This window comes from Perognathus longimembris, unplaced genomic scaffold (genome assembly GCF_023159225.1).
Source record: "Perognathus longimembris pacificus isolate PPM17 unplaced genomic scaffold, ASM2315922v1 HiC_scaffold_176, whole genome shotgun sequence".
Classification (NCBI taxonomy): Eukaryota; Metazoa; Chordata; class Mammalia; order Rodentia; family Heteromyidae; genus Perognathus; species Perognathus longimembris.
In genome coordinates this window covers 55,592-70,248 of record NW_025956793.1, presented here as the reverse complement: position 1 = coordinate 70,248, position 14,657 = coordinate 55,592, and positions in this window count along the sequence as shown.

Genomic DNA, 14,657 nt, shown 5'->3' with positions numbered 1-14,657 from the left:
GGATTGCATTAGATTTATAGGTAATTTATGGCCATTTTCCCACTACTAGTGGCTACCTCTTCAAGAATATTCTAACACTTTACAATTACTCATGTAGACTTTGATTCATTTCTTCAAATTTTTAGCATTTTTGCTATAAAGTCTTTCGCTTACTTAATTAGGTTTTCTCCCAGATAACTTGCTTGCTTACTTGGTTTTACTTTGTTTATTGAGGGAATTGAGATGGAGTTGTTTTCCTGATTTCCATCTCTGCTTGTATATGTTTGGTATACAGACGGTCTACGGATTTTTTTTAATGGATTCATGTATTGAGTATTGAGTAAGTTTAGTAAACAGATAAGCCATGATATAATAGGCAAATACAAACATTATGAGGATTTTAGATTTTTTAAGAGTAAAGTCTTATTCATTAAGAATAAAATACTTGGGGCTGGGGATATAGCCTAGTGGCAAGAGTGCCTGCCTCGGATACACGAGGCCCTAGGTTCGATTCCCCAGCACCACATATACAGAAAACGGCCAGAAGCGGCGCTGTGGCTCAAGTGGCAGAGTGCTAGCCTTGAGCGGGAAGAAGCCAGGGACAGTGCTCAGGCCCTGAGTCCAAGGCCCAGGACTGGCAAAAAAAAAAAAAAAAAAGAATAAAATACTCTTATTTTCCTGAATATTGTTATTTTCCTGGATTTCAACAAGACATAATAAAGTAAGCACAATGTTTAATAAGGCAAAATTTATGTAGTTTGTTGGGATCCATCTTTCCCCTTGATGGAAGGGGCTTGATGCACCTCCCCCAGCCCTGGGGAATGCGGCCCTTCTACCCCCTCTGGATTGGAATCCAGAGAAACCGGTTGGGCAAACAGCCCCCCAACCTTCTAGCCAGCCCGGCGCGCTCGAGTGACGTTAGCCCTTGGGGGTCAGGTGATACCTTTCAGCCTATCGACATCCTGGCCAAACCCCTCCCTCGGAATCATCTCCCCTTGTCCTTCTCTTAATAAAGGCAGTTCGCGGGCTGGGGGTATAGCCTAGTGGCAAGAGTGCCTGCCTCGGATACACGAGGCCCTAGGTTCGATTCCCCAGCACCACATATACAGAAAACGGCCAGAAGCGGCGCTGTGGCTCAAGTGGCAGAGTGCTAGCCTTGAGCGGGAAGAAGCCAGGGACAGTGCTCAGGCCCTGAGTCCAAGGCCCAGGACTGGCCAAAAAAAAAATAAATAAATAAAATAAAGGCAGTTCGCTCTAAGAAGCCAGCCCCGTTGCATGTGTACGTTGCAGGCGGTCACACACCTACGGCAGGTCCCGTGTGCGTCAGGTTGGAGTGACCCCCACGTTCCACTCTAACTTACCTGCAGGCCGGGGGTTAGGGGAGAGGACGAAAGGAGGGTGGAAAGAAAGAAGGAAGAGTCCGAGCCGGGAGGGGCAAAAACCCCAACATAGTTAATTCACGATTACAATGTTTTGATGTATTGGAGGGGGTAGGAAGTATGCAACATTGTTTAAATATTCTTTTAAAGGAATTTACCATTATAAAGTAACTTTTAAATTTGATACAATAAACTACATGCTATATAGAAAATAAAATTTTATTCTTGAGTTATAGTGCTGAGTTCCACTACTTTTTAATGCTATGCTTTAATTATATACCTAATTCAAAAGGTTTCAAATATAGAAATTAAGAAATCCGATCACAGTCATCTAACCCAAGTAAAAATAGGATGCATTTTCAGCATCTTCTATTGATAGATACTTTGAAGTCCCAAGCTTTATGAATAAAGTTAAAATACTGGTTATTCTAAGGGTTTTTCCCATTACATTTTTGTTTATCACAAATACAAAATGGGATCAGAATACACCAAACTTCAACATAAGTCTCTATACAACTACTGTAAAATGACTGTTGAGGATAATACTCATTTTCAGTAACACATCAAGGTTAATCATTAAGCTCAGTGAAGCTCACTGGGGGTTCAACTCAAGTGTAGAATGGTACTCAAGAGCAAAATTGGGGAAGGGATTCTTTCTTATCAGTTATAGACAAATTGAAGAATGTCTTAATGTTTTCAATACCAGGTGACATCTGAACAAAAGCAGTTAAATCTAACTTATCCATAACCACAGGAGCAAATCCAAAGCAATGTCTGGTGAATGTGGATGGTTCTTTCACCATGACTTTCTGGTTTGATACTATATAAAGAACCTTACTAGAATGAATAGATTTGAATATATCCCAGACTATTTCCCCTGGAAACTAACGAGCTATGTAAGTGATTGTAGCCTCCAAATCAGAATTGCCTGGAAAGTATGGATTCAACACTGTGCAGAGTTTGTTAGTAAATCTTTACTTCAATTCTTAACAACTTCCAAAAAAGAAAAGAATTTGTAAAATGTTAGTATTTACAGGTAAAAATACTGAAAATACACCCTCCTACAATCTATACTATAATAATAAAAAAAAATCAGGGGCTGGGGATATAGCCTAGTGGCAAGAGTGCCTGCCTCGGATACACGAGGCCCTAGGTTCGATTCCCCAGCACCACATATACAGAAAACGGCCAGAAGTGGTGCTGTGGCTCGAGTGGCGGAGTGCTAGCCTTGAGCGGGAAGAAGCCAGGGACAGTGCTCAGGCCCTGAGTCCAAGGCCCAGGACTGGCCAAAAAAAAAAAAAAAAAATCAGTAACAAAGCATGTTAGGCCTCACCATGCTAATACTCCACCAGATGCTATATGTGTACTATATATGAGGACTTATATGTGCTATATAAAAAGGAGTAATAGAAAGAAACTGCTGTTATCTAGTCATGGTACCACATACATTTTTGAAATAAAATTCTAAGAAATATCCTTCACTGATTTTATGACAGGGCTCTCCGGTTGCAGTGTATTGTGGGTGCCTCTGCACAAGTTCTACACTGATACAATGGCTCCTGTTTAGGTTGACAAATCTCTCAAGATCAGTTTTTCTCCTTCATGTCAAAGGCCAGAGATGATGAAGCTGTTACCCTAATTTCCTCAATCCTGGGTCAATGGAGGATCTAAAACACTTGGTATTCTCTGACCACTAACAACCTAAGTATGTTTTAAAAGATTAGATCTATTACAAAGCACAAAATTAAATGCACTGTTAGAAACTAAATATCTTGATACGTAGGATTTAGTGTCAAAAGAGGTGATGGTCAAGTATGTTTCTTTTATGGAGAGGAAATTAGAACTATGTATTATAGGCTGTATTGCCTAAATGCCTACACAATAACCTTTTACTGAGGTTAAATACCCAGCAAAACTGAAAAGCTCTTTGGATTAAATGAGGAATAATATTATAACATAATAAAATCTATACATTTGGATGAATGGGGGATTGTTTAGGTTTTACCTAAACACTTAGGTTTTAATTAACAAGTTTACATAGCTAAACTAGTTTTGTTTATGTAGTATAATGGGTAAAGTTTTCCCTATATGTGATTATATAAAATTTAGCAAATAACCATTCATTTCTTTAATACATAAATAGGTAATGCTAAAAAAGTTTATGTACTATAATGGGTAAGGTTTTCCCTATATGTGATTATATAAAATTTAGCAAATACCATTCATTTCTTTAATACATAAATAGGTAATGCTAAAAAGTTTTCAAAGATCAAAAGCTTTCAATATTTGCTAACTTTGTTCTTTCTTACAGTGAAAAGGTAAACATTAACCAAGATTATCTGCTGTACTACAAAATCTGGGTTAATGAGATATTACTTTCACCCTGTAAGAGAAGCAAAGTAAGCTGGAAGAAAATCCTATCATTTGCTGGCTTTTCATTAGAAAGATGAACACCAGCTCTAAGCAGCAAGTACTGAATAATTTTAGTATTAAAGGTTTTATATGACAATCAGTAATAACTTTTTAAAACAATTCAGTTACCCTAAAGGGCTTTCTTAGCTTAGGAATATCCATAGGTGTGACTAATCTCTCTGCCTTTGGTTGCTAAAGATTTATTTTAAACTAGGCTCAGTGGTATACATCCACAATCCCAGCTACTTGGGTGGCAGAGGCAAAAGGAATACACATTTCTGGCTAGCTCAGGCAGAGGATGAGTGAAGCCTTATCTGAAAAAACATACAAACTAAAAGGGCTGGGATATATGAGGCCCTTGGTTTAAAACCCAGAACCAGAAAAAACTACTATGAACTTTTTTTTTTAGTGCAGGACCCCCAGCTTGAACTCAGGGCCTCGTGCTGTCCCTGAACTTCATTTTACTCATGGCTAGCACACTAGCATTTTTACCACGGCACCATACCCAGCTTTTTCTGAGTACTTTCTTGAATTGAAGAGTCTCACAGACTCTCCTGGCCAGGTTGTACTCAAATCTCAATCCTCAGATCTTAGCTACCTGAGTAGTCAGGGTTACAAGCATGAGCCACCAGTTAATGGTTTTAGACTACTTTTTATTTTTATTTATATTAGCAAAAATATTTCCATGTTTGTTGTACAGTCTAAAATGTATTTTTAAGTTGGCAACTGAAAAAATTTTAATGCCAAGGTATTTAGAAGAAGTCATGTCCAGCACACATTTGGAAGTAAACTACAAAGCTGGGTGAGGTGGCCTATACCTATAATCCCAGCAATTGGGAGGCAGAAACAAGAAGACTGCAAGTTTGAGGCCAGCCTGAATTCCATAATGAAACTATTGATAACAAAAGGATCTGCCTTTATTATTACTCAAATATAGGGAACACTGAGCACAGCTGGTCCCTGTGCCAGTCAGTCCCTGACAACAAATATATTAACTAACCTTCCTATTTGCTCAGTGGACAGGATTATGTCTCTAACTCAGTCTGCATTCTATGGGTAAACACAACTAAGACTGTACACTGTATGAATTTAGATTTCAAATATTAGTCATTCCATTTCAATATGTGTCTGCTGTGTGGCTGAGAATCATTTTTTTTTTTCTAGATGATAAAATCCCTTCCATCTCATCTTCTATAACAAGGAAAATCCTAGACATTATTAGCATCCATGTAGAAGATAAAAAATAAGAATAAAAAAAGAGATAAAACTAACAACTAAAGATTTCATCACAAGTTTACCAAAGATAGGCCAGGGTTGGAGGTATATGCCTGTAATCCCAATACTTGTGAGGCAGAGACAGGAAGATTACCAGTGAAGGACAGTGTGAGCTACACAAAGAATTCTAGGCCAGCCTGTGTAGCAAGACCCTGTCTCAAATACACACAATTCAGAACAAAGTTAGGCTGGGGCTGCATCTCCATGGAAGAGGATTTGCCCTGCATGAGCAGAGGTTGGGTTTCATCTCTCGCATCCCTCCCAAACAGTAAGAACAGACGCACACCACTCCTACATTTCAAAAATACGCAAAGATCTACTATAAACATTTTGTTGACAGAACACTCACTATTTGTATACAGCTACATTATATGGCAAAGGTTAGAAACCATGTCTGTTCATATGTATTTCTATTAAAGATCAAGCCATATGCTTCCTTCATGGGAAGCTGGAAAGAGCTATGTAGGGCTAAGTGCTATATTTACCTACCTATTTATTTTACAGAAACTAATTCTTATATGATTATTCAAGGTGTTAATTAGGTTTATCTGACAGTCCATGAAGAAGTAGAAGCTGGGTCCTAATGAATCTCAGGGCAATCCTAGGTACTCAAGAGGCTGAGATTCAGAGGAACACAGTGTGAAAACAGAATAGGCAGAAAAAGGTCCACAAGACTCCACCTCAGAAACTGTAACCCCTCTGTACATCACTTTAATAAAGAATTTTTTTTAAAAAGGCTCCACCTCCAATGAATCAGCAAAAAGTCAGAGTGCAGTTTCTTAACCGCTAAGCAAGAAACACAAGTGAGTAAGCATGAGGTCCTCAGTCCAACCTCAGAACCACAGAAATGATGCTATTTAGAAGCATTTATGCCAGAAAAAACCTTGATGCTACCAATTTGTATGTTTTACATTAGCATATTAGTTTTGGCATAGGCACTGCCTACCTGAACTTAACCTTTCATGATTTCCATCTGCAGCTTGCTGTGGCTGGCTCAGTGGAAGATGTAAGCAAAGACTCTGTTCCTTGTATTTTACAATATACAATATATCATTACTTCTATAGATATAGGCAGAACATTTCTAAATAATAAAAATATAATCTTACTACACTTTTACAAGGAGAACGTAAGAGGACTCACTATAGCACCATCTCACAACTGCTGTCATGCAATTCTCATGTTTCATTTATGATCATACAAACACACACACAAACCCTGACTTACCTCTAAGATACTCTAAAATAAAATAATATATACGGAAACCTAACACACATAAATACAAAATGGTATGCCATAAGAGGTCACCTAGCATTCGGTCAGACGGCTGTGGGGCAGCCGCCGTCATCGCAGGCCTCCAGGAGCCGCGCTGACCCTCGCCGCGCGCCTCCAGCTCGGACTCCATCCTCTCGGTGGACACGCTGAGGCGGAACCAGTTCAGTTCGGCCTTTCCGGTTGAGGCCACCGCCGCTCCGCCCTCCTCCATCCTGGAGGCCAGGCCAGGCCCCGAGCCGCGCCTTGCCTGACCACCCGCGGCCCCGACCCCTCCCTTCGTCCCAGTCCATTGATTTGTGTGAGGTAATTTTGTAACCAGCTACTATAACAGTTTTCAGTCAACTCTAGGAGCTTGGAGATGGAGTCCTTGTTTCCTTTAGATATCATGCATTAGGGTATCTGCTATACGGATGGCTTGATTCTGCCTTCCTTATGTGAATCAGAATTGTATCTTTTTCTTGTCTTATTGCTCTGGCTAGCATTTCCAGATCTACACTGAAGAGAAGTACAGAGAATGGACTACCTTGATTTCTCGCGGATTTTAGAGCAAATTGTTTTTGTTCATGGCCATTCAGTATGGCATTTGCTGTGGTTTTTTTTTTTTATCATATATGGACTTTATTATTTTTTGTTATGTTATTTCTATTAATGATGTTGGATTTTTTTGAAGGGATTTCTCTGCATCTACTGAGATCATCCACATGGGCTATCTTTGAAGCAATTGAGAGACTAGAACTATAATTTTACCTAACTCTCTTTCAGGTCATCATACAAAGGGTGGTACATTGTGAGGGAACCTGACTGAGCATGTCAAACTTTGTACTCCTTGCAGTTATATGTTCATTATTATTACACTCATTAACTTCAAAAAGCAAAGGACACTTTAAAATTCCAATTTAAAGGGAATCTTATTCTTCCCACCATATTTCCCATCTTCTCATATGTCTCATATATACCAAAGGTTCTAATGGACCCTTAATTAACCTCACTGCTTCTGCAGTGAGTGTAGCAGCTACCGCTTCTGATGCCATAGCTGATCTTAATTATTCCAAAGCTCTAGGCAGGTAGAATCTGATCTACAAAGGAAAAAAGGACCACAAAACTTTCCCCAGAATTTGTTTTAACTTTTCTAAGTTACAGGGCTTGAACTCTTGGCCTAGGGGTTAGTGTTGTACCACAAGAGCCACAGAGCCACTTCTGCTTTTCTTCTGGCTAATTAGACATAAGGGTCTCATGGGGTTTCCTGCCCAGACTGGCTTTGAACCATGATCCTCAGATCTCACTGTCCTCATTACCAAGGATTGCAGGTGTGTGATACAGGAGAGTAGCCCAGTTTTGTCTTGTGTTTTGGAACATACTAACTACATACAGAAAAAAAATTCTAAGGAGGCTAGATGGGTTAGATTAACCTGCTGCATGGCTTTGAGAGTGCCAGGAGCCTCTCTTTGAGACACAACCACCTCATACTGATTCTGATATTGCAAAAACCTGTAACTCTTGAACTTTATACTTCTTCTGAACATGACCTGAAACTATTGGAAGAAGTTCTAAAGTGCTTTCTCTGATGGCCTCCACAGGAACTGGGAAAGTTTTCCAGTTTTTTCCCCCTACAGATGAAAAGCCTATGCATATTTCAGTTCTTATAGAACTGCAAAGCAAACTCTGTTATCTTAATCCTAAAACTCAGTTCTCTGCAGTAAAATTCAGCACCTGGAGATTATTTATTAGGGAAATAATTGTGGTTATTATTTCAATCTTCAAGAAATGAATGGGTGGTGCTCTTTCCCACATGGTTGTTTCAGGAAAGAGCCAGGCATTGGTGGGTGGTCCAATATAATTCTAGCTGCTCAGAATGCTGAGATCTGAGGATTGTGGTGTGATATTTGCTTAGACAGGAAAGTCTGTGAGACTCTTATCACCAATTATGCACCAAGAAATTAGTAGTGGAGCTCTGGCTGAGGGCCAAGTATTATCCCTAATAAAAACACTCAAGGACAGTACCCAGGGACAGAGTTCTTACCCCAGGAGTGGGACAGAAACAATAAAAATGAAGATGTGGAAACCCTAGAGACCTGTGGTAGACCAATATGGAAGACCAATCCTTGCCCTCTCCATGGAGGAGCCATGGAGACAGCGCTCAGAACAGTTCATCATAACCACGCTGGGGCTGTCTCTGTTGGGTAATGTTTATTCAGTTTGAGTGCAGGCACCTAAATGGTATCCCAGTAAGGAAGAGGACAAGCATAACAACTCAGATTCTTGAACCCTTCTCATGAAACATTGCTCTTGTGCTGAATATAGCAGGTTTCCCAATAATGGGTTAGAACATATCCCAGGGACATGCAGGCTTTGAAATGTTGTATTCTGAAACACATGCACATGCACCTAATTCACTGCTATCATATATTTAAGTATTTCACATCTAGCTCTTGAAAAGTATACCCTTTACCTAGTGGCAATTGTTTGCAGGACTACATCCATGCTCAAGGAGCATGCTAGTTGCACACCAGTACTGCCACGAGGCACTTTTCCCTTGCTCGGTGTGATCCAGTCGTGTTTTACAGAGTTTTGCTGTGTGAGTACTATCTAGACTACAGAAAGGCCCAAGATTGTGGAAACAATGTTTGGCTATGTGACCATTCACGAAGAAACACTGAAGGGTCCTCCTCCTTGCCAACACCATCCCCAAACACCTCAGCAGTTTGAATGTTAGATATTTTACAGGATAATGACTTGTGAGTTATACTATGTCTAAACACCTCCATGCTATGAGGAAGGCTGGCGTTTCCAAACCCCAATGTCAACACAATGGCAACTCCATAGCCAGATATTGTCATTGAGTAGCCCACTCTCCTTCATCTGTACGGTGTGAAATGCACATGCAATTTTAATTCATGAGACCTGAAATGCAAGTCCATGGCTGGCTGTACATACAAATACATACACACATACATGCATACATGCATACATACATACATAGAACTATATATTTTTAATAAATGAAGGATATGGAGGACCCAAAACTATAAAGCAGATTATACCTCAATACTACAATAGATAATAATGAGTTATTATAAACTAAAGTTTTTTGTTTTTGTTTTTTTTTTTTTTTTGGCCAGTCCTGGGCCTTGGACTCAGGGCCTGAGCACTGTCCCTGGCTTCTTCCCGCTCAAGGCTAGCACTCTGCCACGTGAGCCACAGCGCCGCTTCTGGCCGTTTTTTCTGTATATGTGGTGCTGGGGAATCGAACCTAGGGCCTCGTGTATCCGAGGCAGGCACTCTTGCCACTAGGCTATATCCCCAGCCCTAAACTAAAGTTTTAATTAAAACAGAATTATAACACCAAGCAAAATAGTACTCACCGCATGTTTCCAATGTGAGTTGAAAGTAAGAGAGAATAACAAAGTGAAACCACAATAGTAAACTATAGCACTCAGGTGAGGAAAGTCAATAATGATGTATACTGAAACTGTGTAGCTCACTATGGTACATGAATTTAAAACCAATATTTTAATAAATGATTAGAAAATCCAAAATAGGACAAGTACAGAGAGTGACTACCTTCAGTGCCCCATATACCTGGAGACTAATGGATTAGAAGGGCCTAGATCAAATCAGCATAAACTTAACATGGTCAAGAAGACCGACACTAAGGTGTGAGTAACTAGTTACAAGGAATCTTCAAGTTCCTATTGTGGAAGACCTTGACACCCTAGTACTAGTAGAAAATCCCAATTAAGTTTATACACATGCTCCTCTGACAGTTAAAATTCTGTGTCTGAATACCCAATTTCATGTAACATAGTGCATGAATAATAGTCAATGAGCTTGAACCTATCTCAGAGGACTAGAGAAAACAAGCTCACATCAAAATTGCACAGTGAACCCTCATTCCTCTCACAGGATGTTGCAAGAAGTGCCTTTAAAAACCCTGCTCAACAAAATCAGAGGCACACCTACAAATCCAGGGAAAACAGTGTCACTCAACAAAAGAGCTGCTGGGCCTACCAAAGGACACTAGGTTTGTACTCCCTGCCTGAGCCCTTGTCTTCTATATGCAAAGTCTAGTCCTGAATCATAACAGAGATTGGTTGCCATAGAAAAACCTCTTCATTCCACCTTGCGAAACAAAAAAACCTGCTTAATTGACACATACTTAAGGAACCAACGACAGTAGCTCCTGCCTGTAATCCTAGCTACAGAGGAAGATGAGTTCTGAGAATTTGCTTTCAGAGATGGCCAAGACAGGAAACTCTATTGAAAAGCTATCAAAAGACCAGAAGTATTGGTATAGCCTCAAGGGGTGGTGCACCAGACTTCAGAATAAAAACTTAGAGACTGCAACCAGGCCCAATAGCAGCACTTAGAATTAAGAAAAAAGAAAATGAGAAAGAAGTAAAGAAGGAAGGAAAGAGGAAAAAAAAGAAAGAGAAAGGTAAAAGTAATGAGAGTAAGAAAAGCAAAAGCAGAGAGAGAAACTAAAAGAATGTGAAAAAAAGAGAAGATTGAAGTTGAAATACAGAAACAGAGGGATAGGGATAGAGAAAGAAAGACAAAAGGAAGGAAGTGGAGAAAAGAAGGAAGAAAGAAGGGTGCGAAAATAAGAAAGAAGGGTAGAATGAGACAGGGAAAGAAATGGCAACCCGGAAAAAAAAAAAGAGGAAAAGATGGAAGGGAGGGAGGGAGGGAGGGGAAGGGAGAAATGGAGGGTTTAGATTCCTCACTTTGGTTTTGCGTGTGTCTGACGTAGTCGGAGCCCTTGGGAGGACATAATGTCAGTATTGGGGAGGGGAGAGTTTATGAAGCACCCTTTAGTAACAAAGGTTCTATCAAACGCTATGGTCATATGAAAACAATGGCAATGAGGAGGGAGGATAACGCACGGTGAGTATTTTGGTTTGGTTTTACATCCCATCGTGGGGGATTCCCAAACTCCCTACTTACTTACTGGCTCCCCCTTCATTTTCAGAGCTTCCACGTTGCCGACTTCCTCCCCACCCCTCCCCCGGCCCTACATCCGGGACCTTCGGGGGTCCAAGCCCACGGAGCGGTGCCTGCGGGGGGCCGGTGAAGCGGCTGAGCGCGTCAGGGTACGAAACTGCGGGAAGAAGGTAAGGAATGTGGAAATTAAATACAGAAGTGAATTTTGAGCCAGGCGGGCGTTGTCCGAAGCTGAATCCTCTGTGGTGAAGAGTAAGTGGGTGTAGCGCAGACTTTTGTCTTTTACCTCAGGGTTACCGGAGGTCGTAAAAGCATTTCCGCAAATTACAGGAACGCGCATCGCTGTGTGTATCGGAGGCGCTTGGTTGCCCTGAGCGTAAAATGCGCGTGTGGCCCCTCCCTTGCAGAGGAAAACGGCGGAGCGGCGAGTTTGTTCCCGCCTGAGGGAGCAGCCTGCACGCTGATAACCGGCAGGAAAAGCTGCACAAAACCACTCTCCACAGGGGAGACACACAACTGCCATTTCATTCTTGGCCCTTCTTGTGGGAGCTTGGCTCTGGGTGACTTTTTTTTTCTTAGAAATTTTTTTCCTTGGGGCTGGGGATATGGCCTAGTGGCAAGAGTGCCTGCCTCGGATACACGAGGCCCGAGGTTCGATTCCCCAGCACCACATATACAGAAAACGGCCAGAAGCGGCGCTGTGGCTCAAGTGGCAGAGTGCTAGCCTTGATCGGGAAGAAGCCAGGGACAGTGCTCAGGCCCTGAGTCCAAGCCCCAGGACTGGCAAAAAAAAAAAAAAAAAAGAAAGAAATTTTTTTCCACATGGAGAAGCCACCGCCCGCCATTTTGATTCACGCGGACTTTACCACTGCTGGCTTTCCCGTCGGTTTTCACACATACATTCGGAATTACATCAACCAAGGCAAGATGCACAAAGGGAATAACAGGCGAGGCAGGGAAGGCCCGCCCCCTGTGGCGTCACTGTGTAGGACATGGGAGGGGGCGGGGCAACAGGCTGTGTCAGGAGTAAGGGAGGGGCAGCCTAGGAAATCCCCCGCCACAGCCCGGGTGGCACTTTTAATTGGTCCGGACAGCCAGGGGGGGGGGGCACTTTTATTTTTTATTTATTTATTTATTTTGCCAGTCCTGGGCCTTGGACTCAGGGCCTGAGCACCCTCCCTGGCTTCTTCCCCCTCAAGGCTAGCACTCTGCCACCTGAGCCACAGTGCCCCTTCTGGCCATTTTCCATATATGTGGTGCTGGGGAATCGAACAGAGAGCCTCATGTGTTGGAGGCAAGCACTCTTGCCACTAGGCCATATTCCCAGCCCAAGGAGGGGGCACATTTAATTGGTCCGGACAGTCACGGTGGAGCTACAAGTTCGTCTGGCCAGTTGGAGCAGGCAGGGCTGGAGCGCCCCGGGTATATAAATAGGCTGCCTGCCTGGGCATCAGGGGAGCCGGGGAGGCGAGCAGAAGAGCAGGAATTGGAAAGAGGAGGTGAGTGAAGCTGAGCCAAGTGGAAACCGGGCCATTGGAGGAGCAGTGACCCCTACCAGACCAGCCGGAGGAGTAGAGTAAGGTGCTGAACTAGACTGGCTGGAGGAGTGGAACTTGATCCATACCCTGCTGGCCGGTGGAGTTTGACAGAGCCAACCAGAGCCCAATGCCATAGGGGTCGTCTAAAACCTGAGGCCTGTAGGGGAATCTCGAGCCTGAGGCCTATTGAGTAGTCAGAGTCCAAGGCCTGCAGACCATTGACTGTGAGGAGGCTTGAGGCTCATTAAAGCCTGAGGGGAATGAGGCCTACAGGAAGGAAGCTTCCTCTTCTGGAGGCTTGGAGGTTGAGGTGGTTGGAGATTAAGGTGGAGTTCAGGTCAGGACAGGTCTCAGGTCTGGGTTTTGGGTAGCTAGCACAAGACAAGGTATTCACAAGCTTGCATTCGGACATGGAAGGCTGATCTGCTTCCAGGTTTTTTAACCTGGTGTAAATAAAATCGCTTTGTAAATAAAACCCCTTCCCACTTTAAGTTGTCCCTCCATGGATTATTCTCGCTCTTGAAATACAACACAAACACTCAACGTAACAACTGGCACTGCTAATTTAATGTGAGCAAAATGACCCATCTCACAGAAACGTCCAAAATTTTGGACATTTGCTTTAGTTTTCTCAGCTAATCGAATCAGTCTATACTGACATTGGCAAGGAAGATCTTCACACTTGAGATTTGGTCAACTAATGGCAAAAATTCTCTTGTACAGGGCTGGGGATATAGCCTAGTGGCAAGAGTGCTTGCCTCGTATACATGAAGCCCTGGGTTCGATTCCCCAGCACCACATATACAGAAAATGGCCAGAAGTGGCGCTGTTACTCAAGTGGCAGAGTGCTAGCCTTGAGCAAAAAGAAGCCAGGGACAGTGCTCAGGCCCTGAGTCCAAGGCCCAGGACTGGCAAAAAAAAAAAAAAAAAAATTCTCTTGTACAATCACTCTCCATTTTAGCAAGTTTAAAGTTTGGCCAGGAAAACATTGAGGTGGAAGAACTACTTAATAGTGACTATGATAATTGGGGACAGAGGAAAAACATTTGAAAGCCTTTATATGTGTGTTTATCTTCAAAACCTTACAAGACTGTTACATAGGTTCCATTACTAATATTTCCCTTTCTGTAACTTTTTTTTTTTTTTGCCAGTCCTGGGTCTTGGACTCAGGCCCTGGCTTCTTTTTGCTCAAGGCTAGCACTGTGCCACTTGGGCCATAGCGCCACTTCTAGCGATTTTCTGTATATGTGGTGCTGGGGAATTGAACCCAGGACCTCATGTATGTGAGGAGAGCACTCTTGCCACTAGGGCATATCCCCAGCCCTACTTTTTAGAGTTTAAAAATATCACTTTTAACAGTTGTTAGGCAGGGCTGTGAATATGGCTTTGCCATGGAGTATTTGCCTTGCCTTCATGAAGCCTGCTGTTACCTTCCTCACTACCACATATACAGAAAAAGAAGGAAATGTTACTGTGGATGAAGTGATAGAGTGTTAGCCTTGAGTAAAGTGAAGCCAGGGACAGTACTCAGGCCTTGACTCCAAGACCCAGCACTGGGGATAAAATATACTTGATAGGGAATGAGTTATATCTTACAGTGTGAATACTCCAGGTATCATGGATTCTGATTATGAAATTAAATATGTGTATAGTGTATATGTTATTGCTGCTTAAATTGACAAAATCTACTATTGTCTGTTGTACCACACAAGTATATACCATATTTTAATGAAATATGTAAAAAAGTGACACACCATACTTTAAATATTAAAGTCATATTTTACATTAAATAAATTTATTGGAATTGCATGAAATTTGTTACTTTTATCTAGTAATACCTCTTCTTTATATACTACAGAT